This window comes from Cervus elaphus, chromosome 22 (assembly GCF_910594005.1).
Source record: "Cervus elaphus chromosome 22, mCerEla1.1, whole genome shotgun sequence".
NCBI lineage: Eukaryota > Metazoa > Chordata > Mammalia > Artiodactyla > Cervidae > Cervus > Cervus elaphus.
In genome coordinates this window covers 2,163,655-2,188,419 of record NC_057836.1, presented here as the reverse complement: position 1 = coordinate 2,188,419, position 24,765 = coordinate 2,163,655, and positions in this window count along the sequence as shown.

Sequence of the window (24,765 nt, the reverse complement as noted above, 5' to 3'; positions counted from 1 at the left end):
CTGTTTGGAATCCAGAAGTGCTTTCCCAAACCCAGCTTATAGATTCTCTCCATTTTCTCTAACTTTTATTTGCAGACCAAGTAAGTGCTGCCTGAGTTTATATCTTTCTTGTAAATCTTGGCTGTAAGGGAGAAGGAGCTACCAACCAACACTCACCTGTGAGTCAGCCCCTCATATGCAGGTCTCCGTCCTTCCAGGAAGAGGTCTTTATTTCCTCACTGCTTGCTAACCTCATAAAAGCCAAGCCTGCAGGACCCTACCTTTACAAAGCCATTCTGCAATAATTAGGGTATGTTAGGAAGAAATTAGAGATAGACTCCCACAACTTAATGCTTTTAAAATATGAGAAAATTATTTCATTCTCCATTAGATGGATCAGTGGTAGAGAATCTGCCTATAATGCAGGAGACACGGGTTTGATCTCTGAATCAGGAGGATCCCCTGGAGGAGAAAATGGCAACCCGCTCCAGTGTTCTTGCCTGGAAAATTCCATGCGCAGAGGAGCCTGGCAGGGCTACAGTCCAAAGGGTTGCAAAGAGTCAGACATGACTGAGTACACACACACACACTAACACATGGACTGGTGCCCAGGATGGCAACTCAGCCTTCCTGCATGAGGCCCTCCAGGGGTCCGGGGTTGGCCTGCATTTGCTAGGGGAGTAGGAGGTCAAGAAAGGGTGTGAGGAGATGTTCTTAATGGGTCACCGTGGACAGTGACACATGCCACTTCCACTGGTCATCCACTGGGTTGGACAAAGTCATTCAGTGAAAGTGTCCAGATCCTAATTCCTAGCCATTTAGGAGTCGGGGATGGAGGGATGTGTTTTCACTACCACGTGAATATCTGGACACCAACTGGGTGTCCTGCCATCCACTCAATTCTGCCATCATCTACCTGGGGACCCACAGTTTAAGAGCTCAGTCCTCCCAGATTGTCCAGGTTGACACCTGCACTTCTGACTGTCTGGTTGTCAATCAGACATCACCAAGACACCCCTCTTGGGTTGGGTTACTTTGTTAGAGCTGCTCACAGAACTCAGAAAACCTACTTGCTCACTAGATCACTGGTTTATTACAAAATGATGCAACTTGGGAACAGCCAGATGGAAGAGGTGTGCAGGATGAGATGTGGGAAGGTGCTTCCATGCCTTCCAAGGGCACAACCCTCACATACCTCCAGGTGGTCATCAGCCTGAAAGCCCCTGGAACCTCATCACTTTGGGATTTATGGAGAATTTATTACACAGGTACAACTGATTAAATCATTAGCCATTGGCGATTCAGCTCTACCTGCAGCCCCTCTCTCCTCCCTGGAGTCGAAAGTCCCAGCCCTCTATCACAAGCTTGGCTCCCCTGGCCACCGGCCCCCATCCTTAGGTGAGGTCCAAAAGTCGCCTTGTGAAGGTAGCGAATGACACTTCAGTTGTTCTCATCACTTAGGAAATCCCAAGGGTTTGGAGAGCTCTGTGCCAGAAATGGGGTCAAAGACCAAATTTACATTTCTTACCGTAAATCACAAGATCACGCATGGCCATGCCTGCCAGAAGGGATCCTGAAAGGTGCAATTCCGTGTGCACCCAGGAAGACACAGAAATTGATTTTCCCAACCGTGCACAGCTTGTGCCGCGGAGGCTGCTATGGAAACAGAAAGTCCTGCTTCCCCGAGGGTGTGCACTCAGAGGGCGGAGCCCAGCGGGACCAGAACGTCCTGGAAACTTGGGGTGGAAAGTGAGGTCTGGGTTGCTACTTGGGCGATGGGCAGGATGTTGGGTGGAGGTGGGTGGGGAAGGGATGTGGGATGGAGGGGACACATGGGTTAAAGGGAGGCTTGGGAGATGGTGAGTGGGAAAGGTCCGAGAAACACGGTCAAAATTATACCTTGTTCCTCATAACCCAGACCCCAGCAACTGGCGTTTGGGATAACATGGTCGGGCTAGGATGAGGGGAGGAGGACATGCAGGTCTTCGGCCCAGCGCTCTTCTGTGAAGGACTCAATATCGTCCTGTTAAAGGGTTAGACTGCGTGTCCCCGCCCTCCTGAACGCCCCCCCCTCTCCCTCTGCATCCCATCCCTCGAGGCTGTTACAGAGAGCTGGCCTCGGTGCCCTGCTTCAGGCGTGTAACGCACTGGCCGTCTATTTTACATATGGTAAGGTGCATGTTTCAATGCTATTTTCTCAAGAAATCAATTTTTAACATGATTTTGAAAAACAAAAATGGAATTGACTTCATTAAACCCTCAGTGATCCGTGAGACAAATAAGATGGGAAATGTGCTGCATGAAGAGGGGGTGTTCCACTGACTAGACAAGTCTTCCATGGCCCTTCGTGGCCACCTGCCTTTCTGGGGTAGGCTGGCCCCTTGACCCCATCCCAGGCTGCCCTCGAGACCTTTCTTGGGGTCCCTCAGGGATCAGAGCTTCAGAGCATCACAGTGCTCCTCCCCAATGAAGGTCTTTCTACAGGCCTTCTTCTATCAGTAAAATTCTGGGATTAAAATGAAAAGAAGAACAAATAGAAGCGAATGACATACAGAGCATCATCTTTTCCCAGGTAATCCCTCCCAGGGAATGATGTGAGCCTAAAACTCACTGAAAATCTTTTCACGTCATGAAGACATCAGGGATCACCCCATCTAGCTTTAGAAACAATTCAGAAATGGAATAGAACCATTTAGAAGAGAGATTATGAGACAACAAGAGAAAACAATACAACAATAGAAAAAATACAAAGCCTTTGGAAATAACAGCTCTATCAGGGGCAGTAACATTTGGGGAAGCTGACTGCAATCAGATGAGAGAGATATACAGACAAAGATGAAACAGCATATAATTGTAATTTATAAGACTGAAACAGAAAAAGTATGCAAACATGTAACAAAAGGACACTTTCCAGGAGGAATGGAGTGCTCCAATAAGCAGATCAAAACAGGAAGTCACAGCCTGAGGCGGGGTAATGGCAGAAGATCAGCGCTGAACACGCTGAGAGGGAGATGGGGGTGTCCACGGCATTGCGCCAAGCTCTCTGAGATGACGGGGAGTCAGGCTGGCTGCAGACGTCCTCACAGCAACAGTCAAGGGAAAAGACTAAGAAGTAGTATGTCAACATCTACAAAATTCTGAGGGAAAGAAGGCAAGCATTCCTTCTAATAAAAAATAAATAAATAAAAGACAGACATTCCATATGCAAAACTCCAGAAAAAACAAGACCCTAAAACTCTTCTTGGAGGAAAAAAAAACTTATCTAAGGGCTGAATGCAAATAAACACAAATGGATAGTCCAGAGTCATACTGAGCATGAATCTTGGAGCTATTAAATATTAAACTAAATCAGAACAACTGGGGAAGCTGTGTTTGAGTTCCAACCAGGAGGTACGGCCACTGGTACAAGCAAAACAAAACAAGTGCGTAATAGAAGCGGGGATGAGGTGTGATTGTGGCCATTCTTTACTCTGATGGAGGAGAGTAACTACTACCACAAAAATTTCAAACACGTACTTAAAAATACACAATGTTTATTTTTCAACAGAGATGTCAGAGAATTCAATGGGGAAAGAACAGTCTTTTCAACAAACGGTGTTGGGACAACTGGACAGTCACTGGCAAGAATAAAATTGAAGCTCTAATTCGCAGCATATACAAGTGTTAACTAAACTAGAATCAGAATCTAAAAGTAAGCACTCAAATTATAAAATTATTAGATGAAAATATAAGTATAAATCTTTGTGATCTTTGCTTAAGGAATGATTTCTTAGATATAACACCAAAAGCAGAAGCAATGAAACAAAAATATAAATTGTATCTTATCAAAATTAAAAATGTTTATACTTCAAACAACACCATCAAGAAAGCAAAAGAGTCCTTAGTAAAAGGGAGCAAATATTTGCAAATCCTATATCTGATAATGGACTTGTTTCAAGAATAGATAAAAAACTCTTGCAACTCCTATTAATCCTATTTAAAAATAGTCAAAAGAAGATATACGAATAGCCAATGAGCACATGAAGAGATAATGAGTATCATTAGATATTAGGAAAATGCAAATCAAAACCACAATGGGATGGCATTGCATGCCCACATAGATGGTTATTATTAAAAGGACAAATGTTAACAAGTGTTGACAAAGACCTGGAGAAATAGGAATCCTCCTGTATTGTGGGCAGGAGTGTAAAATGGTGCAGACACTGGAAAACAGTTAGGCAGTTTCTTGAAACATTAAACTTTGAAATTACTACATGATCCAGCCTTTCCCCTCCAGATAGATAAATATAGATATGAAATGAAAATACATGTCCACATAAAAACCTGTATACAAATGTTCACAGAAGATTTATTCATAAAAACCAAAAGGTGGAAATATTTCAAGTATCCATCAACTGATGAATAGTTAAATAAATTACAGTTTAGTTGTACAATGGATATAATTTGGCTGTAAAAATAATGAAGTACTGATATAACTTGGTTGAACCTTGAAAATATTACACTAAGTAAAAGAATCTAGTCACAGAAGATCACATATTTTTATGATTTCATTTACATGAGATGTCCAGAGTAAGCGAATTGGTAGACAGGAAAAAAAAATCTGCGGTCATCAGGAGCTAGGGCTTAGCAGAAACGGAGGATGAATGGACAGTTAGTGGGTGCAGGGCCTCTCTCTGAGGTAGTGGGAATAACCCCAAGTTAGGTTATGGTGATGTCTTCACTCCTTTGTGCCCATACTAAAACCATTGATCTCTATACTCTGAGTGATTTTATGTTTTGTCAGTCATGTTTCAGCTTAAGCTGTGATAAAATATCAATAACTCTAATGTCCTAACACATTTCATAGTCATTTTATACTAAAATGTGTACACATTTTTGAACTAATAACTCTCATGAATATATCCTTTTTGAAACTTAACATTTTCATTACCTGAACTTCCTTTCCACTAATTCGTATCTAATTTGTATACTGCTTACTGTGCACTCAGCACAGTTTGAAGTGTCTCCATATATTAACATTAATTCTTTTACTTCCCACAACCGTGAAGAATATACTATTATAATTATCTCCATTTTACAGAGGAGGATACTTGGGGAGAGGTACTTGTTCTTCTGGAAGTAAGTGGTAACAGCGGGGTCTGAGCGCAGGCTGTCTTATTCCAAGCCTGTGCTCCTAAACTTGACTCCACACTGCTTCTCCAAGTAAAATATGTCTTTTATTAAAACCTAGATGGGCCAGAGCCGTTTTCATTTTATGAGCCCGTTTCATCTGGTTTATGCATTTACCTGCCAGTCTGTCAATGATCCCTTCCATCTCTATATATTCATAGAGGTGAGTCCAGAATGACTTTCTCCAAATATTATCTGTGGTTATTTCTGGGTTCTGAGAATTGTGGAAACTTTGCTTTTTCTTCTGTCAGCTCTGAGTTACTTGATGCTTTTATAGTAAGCTTGTGTCATTTTTACAAAAATCTTAAAAATTATTATTCTTTTAAGATGGAGAGACCAACGGAAAGATGGGCAAACATAAAAACAGATAAATGGATGGATGAATATTATATATTGAAGATGGATATAAGTAGATAGGTAAATAGATATTAGATTTAGAGATAGATGGATAGACATAAACAGAAGGATTAGTTAGGTAATAGAGATAGAGATCAACTGATTTGTTTATATATAGATACATAATAGGTTGTTATTCAGTAGATAGATCAAGCTGGTTTTAGAAAAGGCAGAGGAGCCAGAGATCAAATTGCCAACATAAGTTGGATCATCGAAAAAGCAAGAGAGTTCCAGAAAAAAATCTATGCCTGCTTTATTGACTATGCCAAAGCCTTTGACTGTATGGATCACAATAAACTGTGGAAAATTCTGAAAGAGATGGGAATACCAGACCACCTGATCTGCCTCCTGAGAAACCTGTATGCAGGTCAAGAAGCAACAGTTAGAACTGGACATGGAACAACAGACTGGTTCCAAATAGGAAAAGGAGTACGCCAAGGCTGTGTATGGTCACCCTGTTTATTTAACTTATATGCAGAGTACATCATGAGAAACGCTGGGCTGGAGGAAACACAAGCTGGAATCAAGATTGCCAGGAGAAATATCAATAACCTCAGATATGCAGATGACACCACCCTTATGGCAGAAAGTGAAGAAGAACTAAAGAGCTGCTTGATGAAAGTGAAAGAGAAGAGTGAAAAAGTTGGCTTAAAGCTCAACATTCAGAAAACTAAGATCATGGCATCCAGTCTCATCACTTCATGACAAATAAATGGGGAAACAGTAGAAACAGTGGCTGACTTTATTTTTCTTGGCTCCAAAATCACTGCAGATGGTGACTGCAGCCATGAAATTAAAAGATGCTTACTCCTTGAAAGGAAAGTTATGACCAACCTAGACAGCATATTGAAAAGGAGAGACATTACTTTGCCAACAAAGGTCCATCTGGTCAAGGCTATGGTTTTTCCAGTGGTCATGCGTGGATGTGAGAGTTTGGACTATAAAGAAGGCTGAGTGCCAAAGAATTGATGCTTTTGAACTGTGGTGTTGGAGAAGACTCGAGAGAGTCCCTTGGACTGCAAGGAGATCCAACCAGTCCATCCTAAAGAAGATCAGTCCCGGGTGTTCACTGGAAGGACTGATGCTGAAGCTGAAACTCCAATATTTTGGCCACCTGATGTGAAGAACTGACTCATTGGAAAAGACCCTGATGCTGGGAAAGATTGAGGGCAGGAGGAGAAGGGGACGAGAGAGGATGAGATGGTTGGATGGCATCACCGACTTGACGGACATGGGTTTGGGTGGACTCTGGGAGTTGGTGATGGACAGGGAGGCCTGGCGTGCTGCAGCCCATGGGGTCGCAAAGAGTCGGACACAACTGAGTGACTGAACTGAACTGAACTATCTACCAGTACATAGGTAGATAGATAGGGAGGAAGGAAGGAAGTGAGACACTATTCGAGGCAGATGGACTCTGGCCCAACCACAGATTTCTGGACTCAGAACCTGGGCTGAGAATCCGACGGTCAGAGCCCTCCTGGGCGGGTCCAGCCCAGCGGGTCTGCTGATCACTGTCTGGGGATCACTGATGCGTTGGATCGTGCAGGGGGCTGGAGTCTGGAGGGCGGAGTGTGAGTTTTAGGTCCACACCTGTGGTCCTGTCAGCATAAGACGCTTCTCAGTGGGCTTCAGTTCTGGGACGTTATGACCACTCTGTGTAGTGCATTAGGCTTCTTGTCAATTTACGCGTCTTTCCTGCTTCCAGGAGGTGTGACAATCACTGTAGGTGATAGAGATAGAGAACAGCTGATCTTTTTACACACAGATGGATAGTAGGTGACGGCCATTCTAAACTCCCAGTCTCTTTCTATCTAGCTTTATTTTTCAATGACTTCTTCATTATTGCTTTATTCCTGAACCACCCCATGCACTTCATTTCCGTTGCTCCATCGGTTTATTCCATATTCCCCATCTCTTTCCCCATCACTTCTCTTGACATTTCATGAAAGTGTTTCCTTCTCTAGTTATGTAAGGTTATATTTTTATTTTATCCTGGGCTATCGTTGATTGATGATGTGATATTAGTTTCATGTGCATAGCAAAGTGATTCAGCTTTACGTATACATATATCTATTCTTTTTCTAATTCTTTCCTGCTGTTATTATAGAATATTGAGCAGAGTTCCCTGTCCTGTATAATAGGCCTTTGCCGGTTTTCTATTTTAAATATAGCAGCGTGTATATGTCAATCCCAATCTCCCAACCTAACCCCCTCCCAAACTCCCCATTGGTAACTGTAGGTTTGTTGTCTAAGCCCGTGAGTCTGTTTCTCTTTTGTAAATAAGTTCAGTTGTGTCATTTTCTTAGATTCCACACTTAAGTAATATCATGTGACAGTTAACCTACTTCACCTCATTGATGACCTCCAGTTACATTCATGTTGCTACAAATGGTGTTATTTCATTCTTTTAAAAGGCCGCATAGCTCAATTCCAGAAAAATAAACAACCCAATAAAAAACCCGGCCAAAGAACTAAACAGACATTTCTCCAAAGAAGACATACAGATGGCTAACAAACACATGAAAAGATGCTCAACATCGCTCATTATCAGAGAAATGCAAATCAAAACCACAATGAGGTACCATTACACACCAGTCAGGATGGCTGCTATTCAAAAGTCTACAAGCAATAAATGCTGGAGAGGCTGTGGAGAAAAGGGAACCCTCTTACACTGTTGGTGGGAATGCAAACTAGTACAGCCGCTATGGAGAACAGTGTGGAGATTCCTTAAAAAACTGGAAATAGAACTGCCATATGACTCAGCAATACCACTTCTGGGCATACACACTGAGGAAACCAGATCTGAAAGAGACACGTGCACCCCAATGTTCATCGCAGCACTGTTTATAATAGCCAGGACATGGAAGCAACCTAGATGCCCATCAGCAGATGAATGGATAAGGAAGCTGTGGTACATATACACCATGGAATATTACTCAGCAGTTAAAAAGAATTCATTTGAATCAGTTCTAATGAGGTGGATGAAACTGGAGCCTATTATGCAGAGTGAAGTAAGCCAGAAAGAAAAACACCAATACAGTGTACTAACACATATATATGGAATTTAGAAAGATGGTAATGATAACCCTGTATGTGAGACAGAAAAAGAGACACAGACATGTACAGAACAGTCTTTTGGACTCTGTGGGAGAGGGCGAGGGTGGGATAATTTGGGAGAATGGCCTTGAAACACGTATATTATAACATGTGAAACGAATCGCCCATCCAGGTTCGATGCATGAGACAGGGTGCTCGGGGCTTGTGCATTGGGCATCCCCCTGAGGGATGGGATGGGGAGGCAGGTGGGAAGGAGGGTCAGGATGGGGAACACATGTGTGCCCATGGCTGATTCATGTGAGTATATGGCAAAAACCATCACAATATTGTAAAGTTATTAGCCTCCAATTAAGATAAATAAATTTAAATTTAAAAAAATAAATTCATCTAAATTTGAAAAAAAATAAAAGGCTGCATAATATTCCATCATATATACATGTAACATGTCTTCTTTATCCATTCTTCTGTCTGTAGATATTTAGACTGCTTCTGTGTCTTGGTTATTGTAAACAGCACTGCAATGAACATTGGGGGTGCATGAATCTTTTGAACCATGGTTTTTCCAGGCGTGGGATTGCTAGATCATATGGTAACTCTTTTTTCCACATCATCTCCAGCATTTATTATCTGTGGACTTTTCAATGATGGCCGTTCTTAGTGGTGTGAGGTGATATCCAATGCAATTCAATATCAGAAAAGCAAACAATCCAATCAAAAAATAGGCAGAAGACCTAAATAGACATTTCTCCAAAGAAGACACACAAATGGGCAAGAAGCACATGAAAAGATGCTCAACGTCGCTGATTACTGGAGAATGGTAGTTGTACAAGTTTAGTTCTGTTTGCTTTACTTTAGAGAGTCACACCCTTTCTCCAAGAACCCCAGGCTTCCCAAGAGTTCTTTCATGGGTATATTTACTTATCCATTCACTTATCCATCTTTCATTAATTCCAGGGACAGCACGACCAGTCACGACGCTGGAAGCTGGTGGCTAAAGCACCCATCCGAGCCCAATCCCTGGTTGTTTGCCTGCAGACAAGATACTGTGAACCGGGGTCTTAGCAGTGGCAAGGTGAGCTGGGGTCCTGAGTGCATGCGCCCATCCATTCCATAGGCTAAGCTTGCCCATGGAAACTGCAGTTTTTTCCAGGAGCCTCAGATTCCAGTTGGTGGTGGAGGTGAAGTTAACAAGAGTGGAAGGAAAACAAACTCACTTTCACACATTCTTCATTCATCCTTTGGCTGGTGAGCGGAGCTGAGCCGGACCAGGAAGACAGAGCCAGGCAAGCACATCCTTGCCCCATGGAGCTCAGGGCCCCCTCTGGAGGCTGACCTGACAGCAATCACACAGACAGGAGGGGAAGGAGGGATCGCCTCCACCCAGAGGGTTGGGGAGGTCTGGCTAGGTTTGGACAGATCACCAGGAGCTCAAGGGGTCATCAGGAAAGGAGTATTTCATGGACCAGAAAGAAAAGATGTGGAAGCTGGAGGTCTGGGACTGTAGGGCAGCTGGGTTCCACACGGGTCAGCAGAGCGTGGGGAGCAGGGCCCTGGGGCTGGGGGGAAGCAGGGAGTGGTCCAGGCTGACTTCATACTAAGGAGAGAGAAAAACCCAAAGCTGGAGCCAGCAGCCAGCGGGGGCAGGACCTCACACAGGGCACCCTGAGGTCAGGAGCCTTTGTCCTCCTGGGGGCGCGTCAGGCAGGGACACCAGATGGCGAGTGCTGGCAATACTCCTGGTGACAGAGATGACAAATGCCAGGGCCTTGGGAGCAGGGAGGAGAGAAAGACACAGACAGAATTCGGGCGGGAGGATGTGCAGGACGAGGCCGCCGGACCATAAAGCAGCCCCAGGGTTTTAGAATCCCCACCTGCAAGCACAGGGGCGTGGTGATCCCACAGACCGAATCCAGAGGAGGAGGATGTGGGTAGTCGGGGGATAGGGTGGTGGGATTCCAGGAATGAGCCTCCATAGACCTCAAGGTGGGTCAAAGGTCAAGAAAGTGATGATGAATTGCTAGGAGTGCAAAGGGGAAAGACATTGACATCAGCTGAGGGTCAGCAGAGCAGCAGGGGTGGGAGGGACCCCCCTTGTACTGGGTTGGCCAAAACACTCATCATTCTTTCCCATCAGTTCAGTTCAGTTCAGTCGCTCAGTCGTATCCGACTCTTTGCGACCCCATGAACCGCAGCATGCCGGGCCTCCCTGTCCATCACCAACTCCCGGAGATTATTCAAACTCATGTCCATCAAGTAGGTGATGCCATCCAGCCATCTCATCCTCTGTCGTCCCCTTCTCCTCCTGCCCCCAATCCCTCCCAGCATCAGGGTCTTTTCCAATGAGTCAGCTCTTCGCATCAGGTGGCCAAAGGATTGGAGTTTCAGCTTCAGCATCAGTCCTTCCAGTGAACACCCGGGACTGATCTTCTTTAGGAAGGACTGGTTGGATCTCCTTGCAGTCCAAGGGACTCTCAAGAGTCTTCTCCAACACCACAGTTCAAAAGCATCAATTCTTCAGCACTCAGCTTTCTTCACAGCCCAACTCTCACATCCATACATGACTACTGGAAAAACCAGAGCCTTGACTAGACGGACCTTTGTTGGCAAAGTAATATCTCTGCTTTTTAATATGCTGTCTAGGTTGGTCATAACTTTCCTTCCAAGGAGTAAGCGTCTTTTAATTTCATGGCTGCAGTCACCATCTCCAGTGATTTTGGAGACCAAAAAAATAAAGTCAGCCACTGTTTCCACTGTTTCCCCATCTATTTCCCATGAGGTGATGGGACCAGATGCCATGATCTTAGTTTTCTGAATGTTGAGCTTTAAGCCAACTTCTTCACTCTCCTCTTTCACTTTCATCAAGAGGCTCTTTAGCTCCTCTTCACTCTCTGCCATAAGGGTGGTGTCATAAGATGCTAAAAAGCCAGAATGAACTTTCTGGCCAACCCCATGCCTTGAAGACCTTAGATAATGTCACAGCACATTGAGCCAAGCAGCAGCTCTGACTGTGCCTCTAGCTTCAAGAAGAGCTCTGGTGCTAATTTTTGGCAAGATCATGTTTAAGGGATATTCTCCTGGATTTGAGACTCTTTTTTTTTTTTAATTAACTCTTTTCTTACCAAAGAAAAAAGCACTAAAGCATAAAAACCTGGAATCCACACCTTTTGCACTGATAACATGGCTGTTCAAAAATCCAATAAGTCCCCTGTGCTGTACAATAGGTCCTTATCAGTTATTTCTCATCTATAAATCACTTTCCCTGGGAGCTCAGTTGGTAAAGAATCTGCCTGCAATGCAGGAGACGCCCATTTGTTTCCTGGGTTGGGAAGATCCGCTGGAGAAGCGATAGGCTACCCACTCCAGTATTCTTGGCCTTCCCTTGTGGCTCAGCTGGTGAAGAATCCACCTGCAATGGAGGAGACCTTTGTTCGATCCCTGGGTCAGTAAGATTCCCTGGAGAAGGGAAAGGCTACCCACTCCAGTACTCTGGCCTGGAGAAGTCCACAGACTGTATAGTCTATGGGGTTGCAAAGAGTCAGACATGACTGAGCGACTTTCACTTAACGTCTATATAGTGGTGTATATATGTGAACTGAAATATTTAGTCCATTTACTCAATACTCTGTGATGGCCTGTAGGGAAAACAACCTAAAGAGGAGTGGATGTGTGTGTGTATAAAATTGATTTGCTTTGCTATACAGCAGAACCTAACACAAGATTGTAAATCAACTATACTCCAAAAAAAAAAAAAAATTAAAGAAAAAATAAATCAAGTAAAATCATATACAAAGTGGGCCACATCAGGAGCATGCTCAGTAATCACCTGCTTCCTCCCATCGGGGGTCAGCGAGCTGGTTTCCTAGAAAGTGCTCATCTTTCAGGGTGCCCTGGGCTCCGTCCTGAGCCTCAGCCTTCCATCATCGCTGCCCACGTCCTGGCTCCAGCGCCCACATTTCATCCAGGAAGGCGCAACGTTATGGAAGAAATAACCACACTCATGAAAAAGCACCGTGCTCTGCCATAAAGCCAGATAAATATGAGATGAAATTAAAAGTTGAGCACTGGGTTTGGTCTTTACGGCTAATTGATGTGCCCGGCCTCCTGGCCCTTTACAGCGTGTGGGCTGTAACGGATGCTGTCCTCCTAAAGTGCCCGCTCCCGCTTGGCTTCACTGGTGGGGCCGCGGGCAGGGCCCCCCTGGACACAGTGACGGCTGGAAGGACCGCCGCCCAGGCCCCCCGGACACGGTGACGATGGCAGGACCGCCGCCCAGGCCCCCCGGACACGGTGCCGGTGGCAGGACCGCCGCCCAGGCCCCATGCACAGAGGCGCTGTGAACTCAGCCGTGAAGATGCCTCCCACCAGGTCCAAGTCCAGCCTTTTCTTAGACTGAGCAACTATTGGAGAGAGATAGCCTGTGACTTAGAAACTGCGTTGTCACAGTTCTTGGGCCTGCCTCGCTCATGGCCAAGGTCAGGACCCTGAGGTCCAGTGGCCTTGGGGTCACAAAAGAAGCTCGTGTGGGACTCTGGGCTCCTCCCGGGAGGGCCGGTGCCCCCAGATCAATCCCTTCTTCCATCTTGCATGATCTAAGGATCTCTGAACACTTGGGAGCTTGTGCTAAATTACTGATATGTTTCTGCACCTCAAGCCTATGTGGATGGTGGCCTTTCCAGATGTGATTCTTGTATATAACAAAGACAAGTAATAACAGTGACACCAATGAAAACAGCCCACGGTGGTCTGCAGGTGCCATACACTTCCTGGGAGCTGCTCTGTTCTCTGCCCCCCGACTCTCCCAGACACTGTGTGGGCTGTTGGTCTAGGGATTTTCATGAATCCGACGTCCTTGGTCTTGCCAGGAAAGAAGGTGGCGGCCGCTTTAGAACCTCAGCTCTCTGATTTGAAACTTGGCTCTTTTTTTTTTTAACTTCAAATTGCTGTGCAATTGGACAGAAGAGCAGAGCGTCAGGGACGCCCCCTAGGAATTTTCACAATCAGCTCACCAGTGTCAACAACAGCCAGATCCAGAAACCAGAAAACTGATGGCGTCTGAGAAGCGGCCCTCTGTCCCTCCGGGCACTCCCACAAGCCCACCCACTGTAACGACTCACAGCTCAGCACACGCCCGGGGTCTGGGCGTTACCCAGCGTGAGGCTGCGGGACGGACCTGTGAGTCTGGCTGACCTCACTCAGGGCTCCTGAGCAGTCTTCTGTGTTGTTACCTCTAGGGGCTGACTACAGAAGGGCACGGCAACCCACTCCAGCAGTCTTGCCTGCAAAATCCCACGGACAGAGGAGCCTGGTGGGCTACGGTCCATGGGGTCACAGAGTCAACACGACTGAAGTGACTTCACACACACACGTGGTTGAATTCTCACGGCTCTGCTGCACCCCACTGTAGGACCACGTTGCGTCTATGGAGGATGAGAGTGCGTGGTTTCCTGGCTTTATAATTGTCAGGAGCACCGCTGAGACACGCGGGCCCATGCTTCATGGTGGAGACGTGTATGCATTTCCCGTGAGTGTGGACATGGCAGAGAGCACCGGGTCACTGGAGTGTGTGGGCAGCTGTGGCCAACGCTGCTCAAGACTCTCCAAGATTGTTTCCTGATGACGCACGTGCCCTCAACCCCCGATGGCCCTGCGGCCTTCACGCCCCGCCAGCAGCTTCCAGCCCCGGCCCTCCCCCGGCTCGGTCTCCTGCCCCTTGAATTTGAACATGTCCCCGAACAAAAAGGAAACCCGAGGCAGACGCCGAGAAAACCGGAGCTTGACAGAGGCCACTCGTCCTGCACGCCTGGCCCCCGCCTCGGTCTCTCCTCTCTGTGTATGACTGACATTTAAATCAGGCTGCATTCCCAGAACAGAGGTAAGCAAGTAGAAAGGACAGGGACCAGACGAACGCCAGGCCCGTTCTGAGACCTGCCTGGGGACAGTCAACTCCCCACCCCCCGTGGGGAACAGCACACACTGACAATTCTCACCAGGATGCACCATCCAGGCCTGGCCTGGCCTTTCGGGGGACTCTGCCCCACGAGCACCTCATCCTCCAGGGTGGCCCTCAGCCCAGGATGGTCTTAGGTCGGAGCAGAGGACCGAGGACAGGCAGGTCCACACAGAATCACCCTCCGGGGTCTGCAAGTCCCGACGGAGATAGTCCCGTTGGCTGCAGCTGTCTGCCTGCTCTGTCCGCCCCCGGGGGAAACGTGGAGTGTGACTGGCAGATGGCATGGGTGCAGGGCAGACAGGGGGCTGGATTGGGTCAATTTCTGAAGGTGCCACAAACCCTCAACTAGGAGGAAAGCGGGGAAACATCCTTCCTCGTCTCCTGATGGAGCTGTGGCTGGAAGGGCATTTTGTTGACCATGGAGTGGAGCAAAAGGCAGGGTGATTGTTATTATAAGGGGGTGAGGTGAGCACCCAGGAGGGTAGCAGGGATCCCCGGGCTGGGACAAGCGATGCCCCACCAGGCAGGGAGATGCAAGCCAGGCAGGGAGCCCAGGGCGCCCCTGGGGAGGAGGCAGCGTGGCCCACGGCTCCCCTCCCCGCAGACATCCTCCTGAGACCTATAGGGCCGAGACATGGGGGGAGATGCATCTCCCACTACAAATCACACACCTTCCTGAATTTGCATTTCCACCCTGCGTTTCATCCCTGACATCAAAGTGCTTGGCTCGCCGTCTTTCCGACGGGGCTCAAATGGAAAATGTCACATCCCCGTTTTCTTTCACATCTAATTACAGCAGCAGAGTGGAGAGGTTGCCCGGCCTGAGAGCAAACAGGCCTCCCCTCTGCCCGCCGGCTCCCAAGGGTGCCCCTCTGTGGGTACCCGCAGGCAAACTCAAAAATCAGAAAGATCTCAGCAAATGTTGACAGAACAAGAGGAGTCCATCCGCAACCCATGTCAGCTCGCTGGGACTGCAGAAGGCAACCTGGGGAGATGGTCCACTTCCCACAAGCTTCCTGGGAGAGAGGGCTGGCTCATGGAGCCGTGTCATCAGGCCGGGGGCCTGTGGGCAGTGGGGCTCTGGCATGGGGATGGCGGAGCTCTGCCAGCACTGGGGTGGGGCTGAACCCACCGTCATCTGCTGGGCCTCACTCCCAGAAGGAGGCAGCAGAAAGGGCTACACACACGTGGAAGCTCCTGCAGACTGTTTCTACTGGAGCCTGTAACCTTCCTGTAAAAGCAAAACCCCTTTGGTTTGGCTCGATCCCCCTTGCAAAGATGAGTCAGCGGAGGCCTGAGAGGCTGAACCACCTGAGGGGGGACACGGCTGGCCTGGAACAGGGGTGTGGCCTCGTCCTGGCAGAAGGCTCACCCTGCTCCACCCCTAGGGGACTCGGGGAACCATCATGGCTGTCTCGCCAAGGAAGGGAGGTCTGGTTGTCACAGGACACTCAGCCATGGGAGCAAGGGGAGCAGGGTCGACCCCAAAGAGGGAAGGGAGTTGGAGTCTGTGGGTGGGGACCCGGGGCCATCACGTGGAGGGGGGTGGCGAGGTGTTTACTGCAGTTCCACAGTGATTCCACTGGTGCAGGAGCAGCTGGCCGTGAGGGGAAGATGGAGGGCAGGCCGTGGACACACCCACTCAGCTCAGCGTCACCAGGCCACGCGTGTCAGCCCCAGGCGTTGTCCCGGGAGTCGAGTCATGCACCAGCCCTGCAAGCAGACAGCAGTTTCTGAGAGGTAACAGAGGAGAGTGAAATATCCTATAGGAATCCACAATATCTGCAATGCAAAGGAGAAAAGATGTTCCCCAGGAACAGGATTATACTTTTGAGGCTAAGCCACTAAGAAGGAAAACATGAAAATGTTTTGTAATATTTCCAGGGCAAGTAGCCAGGAATAAAAAATAAAGCGCCCTAATGATGCGCGTGAGATGGGACAGGCAGCAGGCGTGGAGGGGAGGGGGCTTCTAGACCCACCCCCTGTCCCTGAGTTCCGCCCTCCTCCCCTCAAAGCTCCGTTTACAGGCATGGAGGCTGAGTGCCTGGTCATGCTCTTCATGGGGGTCTAGAGGCAGGAACACTGAAGTGGTTTGCCATTCTCTTCTCCATTCACAGCCATGAGTTTGGGCAAGCTTCAGGAGTTGGTGACGGACAGGCAGGCCTGGGGTGCTGCAGTCCACGGGGTAACAAAGATTCAGACACGACTGAGCGACTGAACTGAACTGAATCTGACTGAGGCTGAATGCTAGCCTCTGTGACCCAAAATGTGAGGGAGGCGTTAGCACCCATCCCTAAGGGGAGCTCTAACCACCTACGGGAAACCAGGTTAAAAGGCATTAGTGCATGGCGGCCTCAGCTCAGGGACCTTTTAAAACAAAGTGGAAACACACAAACACACCAGGTGTGACAAAGATAATTAGCACCGGAGGTGAGAGATGGGGCACTGGGTCACGGTCAGGGCTGTCTGACACCCTTGTACTTTTGGAGGAGGGAAGGGGCACTCAACCTTGGACTTTACTAAGCCCGGATGTGGTGAAGTGTTAAGGATAACCATAAATTTTTTAAAAATTAAATAAAATGTATAATGCTTAAATCATAAACAAAAAGGAAGGAAATGAGACAACTCAGTAAAACCAACACACGGAAAAGAGAGATAAAATTAAGAAACTAAAGACAACCATGGCAAACAGGAAGCATAGACTAGAAAGGTAAATAAGAACCCCAGTGTGTCAGCCACTTATATTCATGCAGAAGGGCTGAACGCCCAGTCTAAGTCAAAGTCGCTCCATCGCCTCTGACTCTTTGCGACCCCACGGGATTCTCCAGGCCAGAATACTGGAGTTAAGTCTTTCCCTTCTCCAGGGGATCTTCCCAACTCAGGGATGGAACCCAGGTCTCCCGCATTACAGGCGGAGTCTTTACCAGCTGAGCCACAAGGAAAGCCCAAGAATACCTGAGTGGGTAGCCTATCCCTTCTCTAGCAGATCTTCCTGACCCAGGAATCAAACCAGGGTCTCCTGCATTGTAGGCAAATTCTTTACCAACTGAGCTATGAGGGAAGCCCCTCCTAATATAAAGTCCTAAGGGAATAAACAAATCTGGCATCCACACGTGTTGTTCACAAGTGTCTGAAAGGTTCTTGAGACAATGAATGACTGACAGTGCGGAAACAGAAATAATCCACACTAGACCAACAATACAAATTAAGAACAAAGCCCAGAATAACTAGAGAAAGCATACTGATACTACATAAAACAAACCTTAGGGCTAAAACTATCATTCTGAATACAGAGGGCTGCTTGACAATGATTGAAGGATTAATTCAGGAGACTAAGACAATAAACCTGAATCACTATGCACTTAATAATATAGCCTTGAAACAGATACAGCAGATCCATGTGGAGTTATAGGGAATTCTGAAACATGCATACCCCACCATGGTTGATTTGAATGCACTGCTAACCAGGTAACAGATCAAGCAGACGGAACATCCTTAAGGACACAGAACAAGTCTGTTGTGGTTAATAAAGTTTTATTGGTGCACAATACCCTCATTTAGGTAGTGTTGCCCATGACTGCTTTCAAGCTACAATGAAAGAAAGGAGTAATTGGACCACAGGGACAGGGAGCTGGAAATATTACTGTCTGCGCTTTACAGAAGAGTCTGCCGAGCCCCTGACACAGAAGCCTGGAAGGGCATTGTAATAAGGATGCTAATGACTGAGCCACACCTTCCACAGCCCAGGGCAACGTCCTCTCCTCCAGGAGCCATGGAAGTTACAAACCTCGCCCATGTCCCCATCCCTTCGAAGTCTCAAAGCTACTAGAAGATCAATATCATGCAGATCATCATTTCTGACGGTGGTTCGATAAAAATGCATTGCCAAATGATTTGTGGGTGAAGGGAAATATGTGAGGGGAAAAGAGAACATACTCGAAGCTAAAAAAGCAATGAAAGTGCTACTTATCACAACCTGCGTGGTGCTGTTACAGCAGGACTTGGAAGGAAATTTATATCTTCACGTGAACATGTTCGACAAAGGAAAAACGTTAAAATTAATGACTGCTATGTCCTCCTGAAAAATGAGAGAAAGAACATGATAAATCCAAAGAAGGTAGAAAGGGAAAATAACTTTCCTGAATATGTAGACGTGCGTGGACAGCGGGCCTTGGGTGTCTTTACGGGGATGTGGCGGGAGCCATCTGGAGTTTGCAGGCTTGGCCTCTGCAGACCACGGCACTGACCTTGAAGGGGAACGAGGTACCCTGGGATGCACAGGCCCCCGGCAGGTGAGAAGGGACCGTCTTGTCACTTTACACACTTGACACAGATTTTACATTTGAAAAGCAGATGAATTCTGTATGCCCAACAAAACCCTGCTGTTAGTTATTAAATTTTGTGTCCCAAAATGGTACGTTGGAGCCCTGACCCCAGGCACTGCTGAACGTGCCTCATTTGGAAACCATGCCTTTACAAGGGAAACCAAGCTATGCTGAGATCATGAGGGTGAACCCTAATCCCATAAGACTGTGTCCTGAGAAAAGAGGGGATTTGGACACACACGGGGAAGAAGGTGAGGATGGAGAATGGCAAGGTTGCATCTGTGAGCGGAAATGCACCCACGATTGTTGGCAGCATGGAAGCTGGGAGAGGCAGGAAGGACCCTTCGCCCCGGGGTTTTGGAGGGCATGGGGTTCTCCTGACACCTTGAGTTTGGACTTCTAGCCCCCGGAACCATGGGACAAGACATTTTGTTCATGGCGTTTTGCTTCAGCAGCCCTGGTGATAACACACCTGCCCACCCTAATCTGTGGTTGTCAAACCAGGGGGCAGAGTGCGCTCTGTGGCCCTGGATGAGGCCCCTCCTTTCTGGAGTTTAGGACCGTCTTTAGGGCTGAGCGCAAAGGATGACCTCACCCGTCACCGCCTGGCCCCTGCATTACTGCTCTCAGAATTGTAACTCGATGCACCTTCTACTCATCTCCCTGCTCATGTTTCTTTCCAGCTGTGATGTGAGCATTGCCAGGGCCATCTGTCCCCTCTCGACCTGAACCCCAGCGTCTGAATCAGGCCTGGAACCTGGTGAGAAGCCATAAACGGTGGAGAACGAATGATAACGAGAATGAACGTGGATGTATTTCAAGCTCTCTTTAAAAAAAAAAATTAGAATACAGTAATTACAAAGATCACACGGCACAATAAACGTTCAAAGTTAGCTAAGAGACTAAATGACAAAAAATTAGTGAGAAAGTCCTCCACGGACCAGACGCTCACTACAAAGCCATTGTCATCACCAAAATTCCGAAATGGCCTAAAAATAGACACAGAGAGAGGTGAGTGGGCTAGAAGGATATTCAGAAATAGAACACAATATTTTGAGGAATTTAATATAAAACCAAGAAAATCCTTTAAATCGGTATAAAAATGATGCTTTATCATCCAGATAGAAGGAAATTAAGCTGAGCTCTCCTTCCACACCATACAGAAAAATAGATTAAAATGAAAAAAGAAACCCTCAGGATAAAATTTTGGAAACTACATTTATACATCTTCAGTGTTAGGGCATCAATAAAGTCTTTCCCCTAAAAAATTAAATCTAGCAATAAGAACAAAGTGAATTCCACTGTGGAACAAAAAAGAGAGAAAAGAGGCCCGTTAATTTGTTGTGTTGGGAGGTATGAAGAGATAGAAGGGCACTGGCGGCTCTCACTCCAGTTCTTCCTCTCTGGGCCCAGAGGTGGAATGTCCTCAGGAGCGTAAAGACTTGGGTCCGTCACACGTGAGGACTCAGGTTGTGGGCTCTCCATGGGGTTGGGTCCTAGGATGTTGGCCACAGGTGCTGGGTGCCAGTGGTCGGAGTAGGAAGGAACGAGCCAGTCTTTCCTCCGCCCTTTTGAGATTTTTGCGCCCATTTGCTTTTGGCCAAGAGGCAAGTTCAGAACTCCATCCAGGTCACCGGCAGGGTCATCACACAGTGATGACCGTGGCCAGGTCCCAATCCTTCTCTGTGTCCAGCAGAAACCCAGCCACCAGGCTCTGCTCCCCCTCCCCTGACTAGCACATCAAACTCAGATGACCCATCTTCCAGCGGCTTCTTTGAGAAGTGTGAGAATTTATTTACAATTGGCTCAATTCCTCTTCCTTTATAGGGAGAAAATATTGACCGTTCTACAAATCAATATCTTTTCCTTTCTAGGTTGTGTGGATCAGCACCAAATTATCTCAGTTTTGTGACACAGACTTTGATAATCGACACTTACCTCCCCGGCTCCAAGCACATCAATGTGACCTTAGCTTTGATTTTCCAGTGGAGGGAAACCAGCATTATTCTGCAGAATAAATTTGCCATGTCTAGTCCCGTGTATTCCTTTACCTTTCTCACCCTTCAGGGAGCTATAAATCCATGAGCTGAATTTTAAAATTGCATTAACACAATTAAATGGGGTATTTCTTAATGTGCCTGTAATCTTTCCTTTTCAGAGTCAAGTCCACTAAAGCAATTTCAGTAAAAATTATTCCCACCATATATAAAATTACTGTGAAGATTGTAACATGAACCCAAGAGCCCGTCTTTTAGATATGACTGATGCTATCATGTTAACCATCATTACTTCATGTCACAGAGAAGAGTCTTATCAAATACGCTCTATTATCCTCACCCTTGTTGTGATTCAACTTAGAGAGAGGTTTGGAATTCAGATGGCTGGAACAGAAGTGGCAGCTTTATTACACCTAAAAGCTGGGTTGGAAGATCTACCAGAGCAGGTGACCATATACGTGGATTCGCTGACGTTCTGTGGATCAGCTGAAGTCCATGCAATGGAATAGCACTTAGCCATGAAAAGGAGTGAAGTAGTGATGCTGGTTATTAATGCAACATGAATGAATCTTGAACACATTATGCTAAGTAAAGAAGACAGTCACAAAAGGTCACATAGCATTTGACTGTAATTAGACAAAATGTCCAGAATATGCAGATATGCACAGAGAGTAGGTATAATGCCAGGCATGGGGTTGGGCGAGAAGGGAGAGCAATGGCTAATGGGCACAGAGTTCCCTTTGGAGGTGATGAAAATGCTCTAAAGGAGATAGTGGTGATGGTCACACACTCTGAAAATTTACTAAAGTCCACTGAATTATAGATTTTAAAGGAGTGATCTTTTTGTCATATCTCAATAAAGCTGTTATTAAAAAAAAGGCTGTGACTACATTGTTCAAGCTAGTGTAGGTGCCCTTCAGAAGCAGAAATGTAAATATTGGGGAAATTCAATGACTCACAGAAAAATATATCAACGCTTTAAGGTGACTCATACTAGAACAGATTATATGACTTCTGGCTTCTGATAATGATGAAGGACATGATGCTGAACTAATCTTCCCATCTATAAATCTGTTATAAACTTTAGACCAATTGTAAAGATAAGTACCTAGATAATTATAAAGACAACCATTTTAACAACAGTTCAGTTCAGTCGCTCAGTCATGTTTGACTCTTTGTGACTCCATAGACTGCAGCACACCAGGCTTCCTGTCCATCACCAACTCCTGGAGTCCACCCAAACCCATGTCCATTGAGTCGGTGATGCCATCCAACCATCTCATCCTCTGTCATCCCCTTCTCCTCCTGCCCTCAATCTTTCCCAGCATCAGGGTCTTTTCCAGTGAGTCAGCCCTTCACATCAGTCGGCCAAAGGATTGGAGCTTCAGCCTCAACATCAGTCTTTCCAATGAATATTCAGGGTTGATTTCCTTTAGGATTGACTGGTTTGATCTCCTTGCAGTCCAAGGGACATACAATGATCTATTTTGATGTGTATACCATATATGCAAATAATATATACAACAATAAGAACACAAGAGGCAGGAAGGCTGAATAGAAGGCTCTTGCATACTTTAACTCAGATAAATTATGATAAATTGAAAATGAGTATTGCAATCTCTAGAGCAAGCAGTAAGAGAGAAAAAAACAGGTGTGACAGAAAGCCAATTGAGGGCATAGAATAGAATACAAAAACAAATGTATATTTGACTAAACCAAAGAAAACAGGCAAGGAGGAGACAAGAAGCAGAGAGTGGGGGAGATGGACAACAAAAAGCAGGAGGTGCACACAGCCAAACAGATCCACAGTTACATTAAACGTAAACGGATCAAACAATCCAACTAGTCTGCCAGACTAGATGAGAAAAGCAAGATATGCACAGGCTGTCTACAAGAGGGATGTTCCAAATGAAAAGACACAGATAGGATGAAAAAGGATGGCAAAAGGCCTGACACGCAAGCAATAAGCAAGAGACATTTGTGCAATGACACTCATATCAGGCAGGGCAGACTTCAAAGAGAGGGGATATCATAGAAATGAAGAGGGTTGTTTCATAGTGGAAACAGGAAACATTCATTAAGACTTTAAAAAACGCAAACCAAAATCTGATGTGCATGCATCTAATGACAGATCTCCAAAATAAATGAGGCAAAAATTGACAGCATGCAAGAGAGAAAAAGACAGCCCCATCACAATAGTTGGAAACTAACACCTTCTCTCAGCAATTGATAGATTAAACAACACACAGTGAAGACAAAGAGGGCCTGAACGTACTATTACCTGCCGCAAACCTACTTGATATTTGTAGGGTCTGCAGCCAGCGACAGCAAAACACTCGCTTCTCAAGTGTGCAGAACCCGTTCACCAACACGGACCTGATGCTGGCCCATAAACTAGGCACAATAAATGCCAACCAAATCAAATCCCACAGAGTTTATCTGATGAAAACTGAATTAAATTAAAATCCCTAATGATACTATATCTACAAAAATCAGCAAACATTGTTAAAATGAAAACTTTCTCTCGTTGATCCATGAATTTAAAGGAATCCCTGCTGGGAATTCCCTGCAGGTCCAGTGATTTCAGGCTTTCATTGCTGACATCCTGAGCTCAATCCCCAGCCAGGGAACAAAGACGCCACAAGCTGTGCTATGCAGCCAAATAAAAATAAAGTAATTACAATCAATATTTTAAACAGAAATTGACAGGTTGAAGCCAAACTATATGTAGAAATATGAAGATCTGTATAGCTGATGAAATTTTTTAAAAAAAATAACACATTTGGAGGATTTTTACACTATCTTATTTTGAAATTTAATATAAAGCTGCAATCATCAAGACAATGTGATTCAGGCTCAGGTAGAAACCAACAGACAAATAAGCAGAACGGAGCCCAGGCGGAGACCCATGCATGTTCTGTCAGTTGGTTTTTGGCAAATTTGCTATTGAAGTTTCATACTGATCATTAATTCTAACGTAACTGGAATTAATGTGTTTATAGAGAAGTAAGATCATTGCTCTCTTTTTTCTCAATTATCTTTTTTCTGTTATCCTTGAGCACCTCAATGCAAAATCCAAACTTCTTGCAAATATATATGTATTCCATTTTAATGCATTACTTTTTCTTATGAAAGAAATAAATGCTTAGACATTAAAATGTAACGAGAGTGATGATGATGCTACCACTGATGCTGTCTCATAATACAGCTGGTCCATCCTGCCCGGGTCCACAGTGGGTCAGTGGGGATGGCTGGGAGGTCTCCACGCAGACACCCATGGGTGCAGCCTCCTTTTTGTTTGAGACACCAGCATCCTAGGGTCTCAGTGTTCTCTGTTGCATTCTCTTCAACTGGCTGTCAAAATGGCAAAAAAGGAAGGAGCACAGATCACAAGAGTGTTAGGGAGGGGTCAGTCCTAAAAACTGGCCAGCACTCAATCGCACAGTCCGCTGATCACAAGGCGGGCAGGGAACGCAGCTAGTGGTGGGACAGAAGGAAATGAGGGGGCAGAGAGGACATGTGGAAGTCCACCCTGACACAGGACGTTGCATGAGAGGGTGCCCTGTGCCAGGCTCCACTCGCGGGCTGATTTGTTTACCCTCACAAGAGCCCCCTGGGATGGAGCCAGCACCGTCAGCCTTTCACCGGAACGCAGACGGAAGACAACAGAGCCAGGATCAGGCGGTGGGGCTGGAGGGCTCGGATTCGCGTAGCAGAGCCTGGTGGTCACTGGGCTGGGAAGGAGGGGCCGGTGCGGGGGAGAAGAGCCAAGAGTGGTTTCCAGGCTGGGGTTGGTGGTCCCACCAGTGAGATGGGGCCACGCAGGAAGACAGATTTGGGGGAGCTGGGCTGAGAGCTGTGAAACGCCCTGATCCTGTCCCAGCTGCGTCCC